Source organism: Nicotiana tabacum, chromosome 15 (genome assembly GCF_000715075.1).
Source record: "Nicotiana tabacum cultivar K326 chromosome 15, ASM71507v2, whole genome shotgun sequence".
In the NCBI taxonomy this organism is placed as follows: domain Eukaryota; kingdom Viridiplantae; phylum Streptophyta; class Magnoliopsida; order Solanales; family Solanaceae; genus Nicotiana; species Nicotiana tabacum.
Genome location: NC_134094.1, coordinates 14146646 through 14157211, shown reverse-complemented (window position 1 = coordinate 14157211; position 10566 = coordinate 14146646). Strand labels below are relative to the sequence as shown.

The 10566-nt window shown below is 33.3% G+C and overlaps 1 pseudogene; it reads right to left on the bottom strand.

Annotated features, from left to right (window-relative positions):
• Positions 1-7893: 7893 nt before the first annotated feature.
• Positions 7894-7973, bottom strand: LOC142170125 (small nucleolar RNA SNORD96 family; annotated as a pseudogene).
• Positions 7974-10566: the final 2593 nt, after the last annotated feature.

Sequence of the window (10566 nt, the reverse complement as noted above, 5' to 3'; positions counted from 1 at the left end):
GATGAATCAATATACCCAACATTAGGGGGAGAAAATAAGCAGTTGAGAAAGGAGATAGATTGGAATGTATTATCACTATCTCATTTAGATCCTCGAACAAATCAGTTTGAACAACAAGTTCAAAAGATAATTCATTTGCAAAATATTGCAAATCCACTGCCAGATGCATTCACTGACCTACCAAGGATGACTAAGTCACATATTCCAGCTGCTAATGCTCCAATTCGAGTTGATATACCGGTAAGACAATCAATAAAAGCAAATGAGTTTAAACCACGCTTGAAACGTGGTAGATCAATCAGTTCTACGTATAAAAATTCCTGAAAAAGAAAAGGAGCAAATGATCAAAGTGATCATAATACGGAGGTAGTGGCTCAAGAAGAGCACAGAGACATAACAAATGATAAAACCTCAAGGGAGGTTCAGGTACCTGAAAAAGATGAGAATAGAGAAATCTCAATAAGTTATGTCTCAATGGGAAAAAGATGGAACCAAAATAATATTGTTATCGATAACATTTTTGCTTATAATGTCACTGTTGAAATAATACAACAAGATGAGGATCTTGAACCAAAATCCGTTGATGAATGTACACAGAGAAATGATTGGCCAAAATGGAAAGATGCTATCCAGGCAGAATTAACTTCACTTGCGAAACGTGAAGTTTTTGGGACTGTAGTCCAAACACCAAATGGTGTTAATCCTGTTGGCTATAAATGGGGTTTTGTACGTAAAAGGAATGATAAAAATGAGGTACAAAGATATAAGGCACGCCTTGTTGCACAAGGATTTTCATAAAGGCCTCATATCGATTATGAAGAGACGTATTCTCCTGTTATGGATGCTATAACGTTTCGTTATCTCATTAGTTTTGATGTCCATGAAAAGCTTGACATGTATTTAATGGATGTGGTTACAGCCTACCTTTACGGCTCGCTTGATAATGAGATATACATAAAAATTTCTGAGGGATTTAAAATGCCTGACGCACATAATTTGAAGTCCCAGGAAATGTATTCAATCAAATTGCAAAGATCTTTGTATGATCTAAAACAATCAGGAAGAATGTGGTATAACCACCTTAATGAGTATTTATTAAAGGAAGGTTATATAAATGATACGATTTGTCCACTTGTTTTTATAAAGAAAATAACATCGGAGTTTGTTGTACTCGGAGTTTGTTGTACTTGATGTATATGTTGATGACATAAACCTTATTGGAACTCCTACAGAACTCCAAAAGGCAATTGATTATTTAAAGAAGGAATTCGAGATGAAAGATCTCGGAAAGACAAAATTATGTCTTGGTTTGCAAATTGAATATTTGGAAAATAGAACTTTTGTTCATCAATCTGCCTACATAGAAAAGGTATTGAATCGATTTTACATGGATGAAGCACATCCATTAAGTACTCCGATGATTGATCGATCACTTGATGTAAATAAGGACATGTTCCGACCTCAAGAAAAGAATGAAGAGATTCTTGGTCCCGAAGTACCATATCTTAGTGCAATTGGTGCACTGATATATCTTGCTAACACTACAAGGCCTAACATAACTTTTTCAGTTAATGCCTTAGCAAGATATATCTCTTCTCCTACAATGAGACATTGGAATGGAATCAAACACATATTACGGTATCTAAAAGGGACTACCGATATGGGATTATTTTATGGCAATGATTGCAGTCCCGATCTTGTTGGTTATGCCGATGCTGGGTATTTATCTGACCCACACAATGCTCGATCTCAAACAGGCTGTGTTTATATATTGAGGCACTGCCATATCTTGGCGATCGACTAAGCAATCAATCGTGGCTACTTCATCTAATCATGCTGAGATAATTGCTATTCATGAAACAAGTCGAGAATGTGTATGATTGAGGTCTATAATACATCATATTCGAGACAAATGCGATTTGAAGTGTGACAAACTACCCACAATTTTGTATGAAGATAATGCAACATGCATAGCCCAATTTAATGGAGGATTCATAAAAGGGGATATGACAAAGCACATTTCACCAAAGTTATTTTTCACACATGATCTTCAAAAGAATGGTGATATCAATGTGCAACATATCCGTTCAAGTGATAATATGGCTAATTTGTTCACCAAATCTCTACCGATGTCAACCTTCAAGAAACTAGTGTACAAGATTGGGATGCGAAGGCTCAAGGATGTGAATTGATGCTCTCATCAGGGGGAGTTAATACGCGTTGTACTCTTTTTCCTTACAAGGTCTTGTCCCACTTGATTTTCCTTGCAAGGTTTTTAACGAGGCAACCAAAAGGTATATTTCGAAATATGTGTACTCTTTTTCCTTCACTGGGATTTTTTTCCCATAGGGTTTTTTCCTAATAAGGTTTTAACGAGGCACATTATCTATCGACATCCAAGGGGGAGTGTTATAAGAAAAATTAAATTATGGTGAATGTCTATTCTTCCTCCATGATCTTCTCAAATGCTTAATGATATATTCAATGACATATTTTTCTATGCTTAATGACATATTCAATGACATATTTTTCTTCATTTTTCATTCTTATATAAAGGTTTTGTAATAGATAGGAAAACACACACTATTGAAGAAAAAATAAAATATCTCTTTATCTTTTTCTCTCTATATCTCTCAGTTTTTTTTTCTTATTCTATATTGTTACTTTGAGTAATATTATAATAATATTTATAATAGTATGGCTAATGTTATATATTTTCTAGCTGATAACATTCTCTCTCCACATTATCATACTGTTGTCAGAAAGATCCAGGTTTGAGTTATCAAGAATATTCATCACAGTAAATTTCTACTCCCTCCGTTTCAATTTATGTGAACCTATTTGATCGGGCACGAAGTTTAAGAAAAGAAAGAGAAGACTTTTGAACTTGTGGTGTAAAATGAGGTACATATATTTTGTGTGGCTATAAATCATTGTATAAAGGTAAATTATTTTTAAATAGGGAAAGTGGACATTCTTTTTGGCACGGACTAAAAAGAAAATAGACTCACATAAAACAGAGTGAGTATTTCTTATTGCAGGCTGTGAATAGATTGTCTCCCTAGGCATAACAGATTGATAGCCTTACAAAAACATCTGAATTAAAAAAATAAATTAAAAAGAAAAAGTATATATTGGGAAGTCAAACAAATGACTTGTTAGTGAAGCCTGAATAGTACATGTACTGGTGGGAAGATATAGGTAGTCGGTAGAACAATAAAGGTATTTGCAAGTTGGCATGAACTTTACCATTATCATTAAAAAGGAAAAAGAAAGTGAATATTGAATAGTATCTTGAATAAGTTTGGTAAATTCATTTGTCTCTACATCAGAAGAAAGGATGGATGATGCTTAATGATATTGCCTTATCTCTAGAAGTCTCCTTTGTAGTTGATTTTGTTCTCACCACGGTTATCAACACTTCATTACCTGACATTTGTTTACTATCTCATTTGTCTTGTCCTTTTTTTCCTAAAGATTTCATTCAACTACTTAATCAAAATTAAAAGATATTGAAATGGATAATGACAGTCTCGCCTTGTGTTTCAGTTTTCAATCCTTTTCCTTGTGAGCTTCTGCCTCTGGATGACTTAAATACTACCAACATATGGCCAGTTTTGGATGCCCCTCTGTGTTTTTTTTCCTAATATCTGGATTCTGTTTTTAAACTGTCAAGTGAGTCAAGTCGCTTTGATGTAGTAATTTATTATCTTTTTACCTTACTTTTGAATTGAAATGAACTTCAGGCTTCATCTAGCAGCATGGTCTGGGCATGCCCAGATAGTGGATTATCTCTGCAAGAACAAAGCCAATGTGGGTGCTGCTGCTATGGATGACATGGGTGCAATTCACTTTGCCGCTCAAAAAGGTCATCGGGAGGTTGTTAGGCTTCTGGTTAGTTCTGGAGTGTCCGTCAAATCATGCAATCGTAAGGGTATGACTCCCCTTCATTATGATCTCACTTGGAACTCGTCAAGAATTTGCTGAAGGAAGGTGCAAATGTTAATATCAAGAACAAGTCCGGGAAAACCCATGTTGATCTGGCAAGCAATGAAGAAGTCGCCTTCATTTTACGTCAACCTGTAACTGCACCGTCCAAAGAAGCTGTAAATGGTGAAGAAAACAGGGTTGAATCCGAATCAAAGTCATCCTCGCTGGAGAATATACAAAGCTCTGATGGCAAAGCTGTTGCAACTGAGGAAGGAGAAATAGAGGCTGAGAAAGATGAATCCCTCAAGAGAAAGGGTGACGAACATGAAACCAATGAGAAACCAAAGGAAACGAAGAAGGCCAAAGTCTCTTTAAATCATTTTCTATCCATAGATGACAACCAGGAAGATGAAGAAAATCCTTGAGCACCCTAAATGGAAGAATAACCTTCTCTAGCTACAAGTGTTACTGACATGTAAACTAGCTATTCTACTAGCATAGTAGTTTACTAAGAGCATCTTATAAATATGTACTCTTTTCCTTTAAAAGAAGCAGAACATTATATATTATCATCTAACTTGAGTTATTGGATGGAACTTTCCCGATTTTATTATCGTGCTCTGCTTTAAAGTCCGTTGTCTTTGCTGAAGTGTGAACTTTAAGTGACTCGTCTTTGCTCAATTGTGAACAGCAGTGACTCTAGTGTGTGCAGTAACTTTCAATAGCACTCCTCATTTATACCAGAAAGGTACTAATGTTAGCATAAGTATATTGGAGAAGAGGCTGAAGTTCACAAACCTTAGTAAAATTTCACGTGGCACCCTATTTGGTTGTCTGCATTTGTGCCGATATTTTTTAAAGGTGGTACTTAGTATATAGTAAACTTTAGGCAAATGCTTCTTCTCTGCCTTTTCTTTTTCTTCTTCTTCTTCAGGTTCTTCTTTTTCTTAGTTGTTGTAAAATACTATTTTTAAAATTTATTGCAATTGAACTATAATGCTTTGAAGAAGTGACGCTTGAATTTGGAATATGAAAAGTGAGTTCAAATCAAGTGTTGTTGGAAAAGGTTGAAAACATTGGCAAATTACCATTAGTGTTGTTGCAAAATGGGTTTGTTTGATTTATTATTATTTTTTTTAAAAAGTGATGATTGGGGTTTGTTCTTTATAATATTTAGAACTTATGTTTTAAAGTTAGCTCATATGAAGTAGATTTGAATGATGAATCGTGTATTTGTCAACCCGAAGTACAAAAAATACTTTTTTGGTAAAAAAATGTTACCTGAACTTCAGACATATACGACTGAAGTTCAAGCAAAAATGTGGCTGAACTTATTGCCTGAACTATTGCCATAAAAATAAACAGTTGCTGAAAAGCTTTACATAGGAGATTTAGAGATGAAGAAAGGAATTGAGATCATGGGTCAAAAAATTATCATGTGTTGGTGCCAGTAATTAAGGTACATCCCAATACAAATAATTTTCATATAGTGTGTCAAATGGCTTAATTTTAGCTATATATAAGCATAGACTTCAGTCTATAATGTATGAAGTTAGGCCTTGTCAAGGTATGAAGTTAGCGTTGTCAAGCCAAGCCACAATTCACACAAAACTATTTAAGTTTAATCTTAACAAGGTCATACTTCAGGCAAAAAAATATCTGAAGTTTACAAAACTTCAATCTCGTATGTCTGAAGTGTATTCCAAAGTGGATAAATTAGCAAAACAAAATTTGCGCGAGTATGACTTCGGTGGTTCCAAAATTGGTTATATCTGCACTTATCCCCAAACCTTAAGGATAGCACTTGGAAAATGGATATAGGGCAACTTTAGCCCAACTTGTTAATTAGAGGACATACCATGTAATTTAGTCTTCTAGTAGGGACTAGAACCTCAATTCCTCAACTCACGATCTCAAACATTAAAATCAAATTTAAGCAAATGCATAATATAAAATCACCTTGTTCATTTCTCACATTATTGCAAATCAAGAATTGCTAACCACATACCAATGACCAAAAGTAAAAGTCTGTTCCAACTAATAGGACAAGTTTTCACAACTAATAGGAGAATTTACATTAAGCCTTAAAAGTTTTATTTGCAATTTGAATCTCGATACCTACTAAGAATTGATGAAAGAAAAGCAATGTACCGTATAGGTGAAAGCGAATGCATTTGCCAATATAGGCGTGGTTAAGGCTAGCAAGTGAGCCGGTCCAGGATCGGGACCGTTATGACTGATTTTAGTATGCCTTGGCCGGTCTCGTGGGTCGGTTGGGTTGTCAAAAATAGTCGTTGGCTATTTATAAAATAGTCATTTAACCCCTAACTTTGTTTAACCCCAAACTTTTTATAATTCATTTTTTCCTATTTTCAACTATAAATACGCTCTCATTCTTTTATTTTTCTTACAAAATCATCAATCTATCACAATCTCTCTCTAATTTTCTTTTATAATTGCTATTATCGCTTACTTTATTATTACAATTTCTGAAATAATTATGAAGTTGATGAATTGAAGTCTTCAACGATAATCAATTTTAACAAGTTTTAATATTTTACTTTTGTTTGTTTGTTTTATTTTCTATAATTTATTAATTAAGATGACTTCTTTAAAAAAAAATTTTTAGTAAAAATAAAGAAAAATCCAAAAGTGACAAATCTAGTGCTCAATATTAGAAAATCTTTTAATCATACTTATAAAGGTTTTCCTCGCACAACCGTAAAAAGCGATATTTATAAATATAAATATGAATATAAACAATATTTGCGCTATTTATTTACTCATATAAATTATCGTGTTGCTATTACAACTGATATTGATAGAAGTAGCGTCACACATGGCAGTTTATTGCTTTCAGTCAAGCAAGACTTCAACTCAATGATTATAGAACATCTATGAGAGAGAGTTTGAAAAAATCAGTACTTTTCAGAGATTAGATCCGGTCGAAAAGAAGAAATTTTGGACTTGTTGAATCACAACCAGATGAAAACGAAGCTTACGAAGAAATGTTAGCTGAACTTGTGGAAGATGATGCTTTGCCCGAAAATGGCGATGACCAGACTACTTTTCCACCATCACCAACAAAAATTTCTTTGGACTTTGATGGATTATTTATGAAATTTGTAAAAGATATCATGTAACTTGTATAAACAAAAATTAGTATGTATTATTTAACTTGTATTTTGGCACATCTTGATTAGTTTTTTTTTCTTCTCAAAGATGGCACATTGTTGTGCTCATTTTATAGGGGATGAAAATTAAGAATGATATTACCATATTTTTTAATGCTATAGTAAAAATTACAAAATATTGCTTTGAATATTTCTTTACAACAGTTTTATCTTTACACTTTAAATTTAAATTAAAAATTTATGTACTCAATGATGGTGTAGACCAAGGATCTTTACACTTTAAATTTAAATTAAAAATTTATGTACTCAATGATGGAGTAGACCAAGGGACACCATTATGATGTAGAATATGTTTTTAACATGGGAGGCATATGTATCATATATTTATGAATTGGTGTAAACCTTTCTTATTAGGTTGATATATACCTTTCTAATTTCCTTAAATGGAAGGGAGGGAAACTTCAAAAGCACAATCCAATTATCACAATCACAATCCAATTATCACATATACAATATCCCAACAAACAAATAAATCATCGATTATACTCTTCCATCCTATAAAGAACACACCTAACAAACAAATGTCCCTTAAATTAGAAATTTTTATACCAAAAGAAGACATTTGACAAACAATTTGGACCTAGAATAAGTGTGTAACAACTACATATAAATTACAGAAATCAAGATGAGCAGAGTCTTAATTTGACAATGAATTCAAACATAGTATCTTTATTGTTTTTGAAACAAATTTATATATTTGTTAACTATATAAGACAAATAAGAGAATCACGGTGAAAATTACGGGCATGATTTAAAAATAATTTGCAAATGGCCTCAGAATTGCAGAATTAACAGCAAGGCTTTTAAAAAGGCCATTCAGTCCCGAAAGATGAGGTGTTTATTCAGCAAAACAAAAAAATAATAATATGAATTTAATAAGAATTAATAGGAATGTAATTCTCATGGCCAATCCCAAGTAGTAATTGCGGAGACTCTGCTCTACAAGGCGATAGGATATGAAATTGCCCTCTTCGGATAAGAAATCAACAAAAAGGGCTTGATTTCTGATGATTTTTACACACTTGGATTTTACGGGTATTGAATAAAATCCGCCCCAAATTCAAAAATGAAACCATCATTAACAGAAATACACAAAATTATAAGAGTGAAACATAGATCATATTTGGACATTCACTAGTTTTTTTTGTTTTTTTGAGAAAACACACAGCTCTAAAAAAACAAAAACAAAAACAAAAATCAAAATTAGCTAACAACACATCTAAGAAGTAGAATCGTTAACTACCGATACCATAAAGGAGAAGCCATTGAAGTAAGAGGAGCAAAACTGGATATGGAGGAAAACACTAATTCTCATAATTGTATGAGATTATGCGAGCATTTATAGAGGGGAGCACTTACGTTAATAGGTTTGGAAGATGGTGTAATGTGGGCTTCACGAACATCTAGCTGAATATGGGCCAATTTGGGTCAGTTTTGTGGGCTTGGCTGTAGTTTGTTGATGAGCGGAATCTTTTGACAAATAGCCAATTTTCTTTTATGTTAATCAAGCTTTAGTCAGTATATAATTATTAGTAACATTTAACCATTTTCTAATGCAAAAAAATAAAAATTAGATGAAATACTCGTAGCTAAAGTATCGAAAAAAATTAATATATTGCTAGAGTTTGAAACTCTTGCATGCATGTAGAACTCCAGCATATAACCCCTACATTTAAAACTTCAGCACTATTTGATGGAGTTACAAGTTTTTGTCGGTTTTTTAATATGTGACATATACAGTCAGGCATATATTTTGTCGACTATATTCCACCATAACATTACCAAATTAATTGCTTATTTATGAAAATAATAAACTATTATATATTTAATCATGTTATATATGTACTTTCAACTATAAAATCATATGCATTGTCTAACAATATAGTTATTTCCAACGAACTTAACAATTATGATGAACATTTTTATGAAAAAATGAAGAGCTATTATTTATCAAGATATCTTGACTATAATTGAATTTAGCAGTAAAGACTAATATAAGGCCTCAAAGACAAAATTATTTCTTAAAATAAAATGGATTCTTAGAGTTGTCAAAATAAAGATTACAAATCAAACTATAATGTAATTACTGTAAAGGGAAAGTATTGGACTACAAAATTTGAACAAAAACCTTAATTTTTCTTGTTTAATTTGTTGTTTTGATGTTAAATCTAATGATAGATTCATGTATCAACCATAGATTTAGGTTAGAATAACTTAAACCCAAGATTGTAGATGAAGATATACGTCAAAACCTCAAAATCGAGCTCTTATGTCACGACCCCAAACTCCCTCCATAGAACGGCGTGACGACACCTAGTCTCTACGACTAGGTAAGCCTAACAAATTGCGGCAATAACAGTAAAACTTAACAACTAACTGTAACAAATAACTAAATAATTGATAATCATGTTGCTCGGCATGTACAATAACCAACACTCTTGTAATACACAGTATTCCCAAAACTCGGAACATCATGAGTCACAAGCTACAGAAGAAAAACTAGTATCTCTATACACCAGAGTCTAATAAAAGAAGTACAGAAGGTAAATGACATAGGAGAGAATAGAGGGGACTTCGAGGTCTGCGGACGCGACAGATGTACCTTGAAGTCTTTGTACAACAACAAGCACTCTCAGCTAATAGCGGGGCTCATAAGAAGCTGTAACGACCCGACTTGTCGTTTTAAGAATTAGCGTCCCGTTCAGCGGCTTAAGACCTCGAGCAACTTTTTAATGTGTATTATGACTTGCGTGCGCGATCGAGTTTGATTTTTGGATGATTCGAGATTTAATTAAAAGAACTATATATTTTTGTTTTGGAAGCTTAAATGAAAATGAGTTGACCAGAGTTTGACTTTTGTGCAAACGATTTCGGAATGGAACTTTGATGGTTCCAATAGTTTCGTATGGTGATTTTGGACTTAGGCGTATGTCCGAAATTGGAGTTGGAAGTCTGTAGAATAATTCAGTACATTTTGGCGAATTTAGAAAACTGATGTGTGCTAATTATATTATTTTATGTGCAGACGAGGACTATTAATATGATGGATATTAATTGGATATGATAATAAGTGTACGAGGTATATTATAAGTGATGTGGGGTATAAGGAGAGGCCTAAGCCTAAATCAAGTTAGAAATTTCATAATAGACTAAAGTTTCAAATGGGTATGCACAATACCAGACTTTAGATGATAATATCTACATATATAAGGGAGTTATGTGATGGATGACATATCCAGTTAAAGCTCTTCGATTCTAGTTGTTCGTCATTTAGATACTCCTACAAGAAGTTATGACCAAATTACTAAAGGCTGGCTTAATGCAATTCTACGACAAATGATGCGACCGCAGAATCATTCCGTGGGCTGCAGAAGTGGTTATGCGACCGCAAAATGGTCGCAGACCTGTCCAGTGAAGCCCATTTCTGGGCATCAGTTTTGCG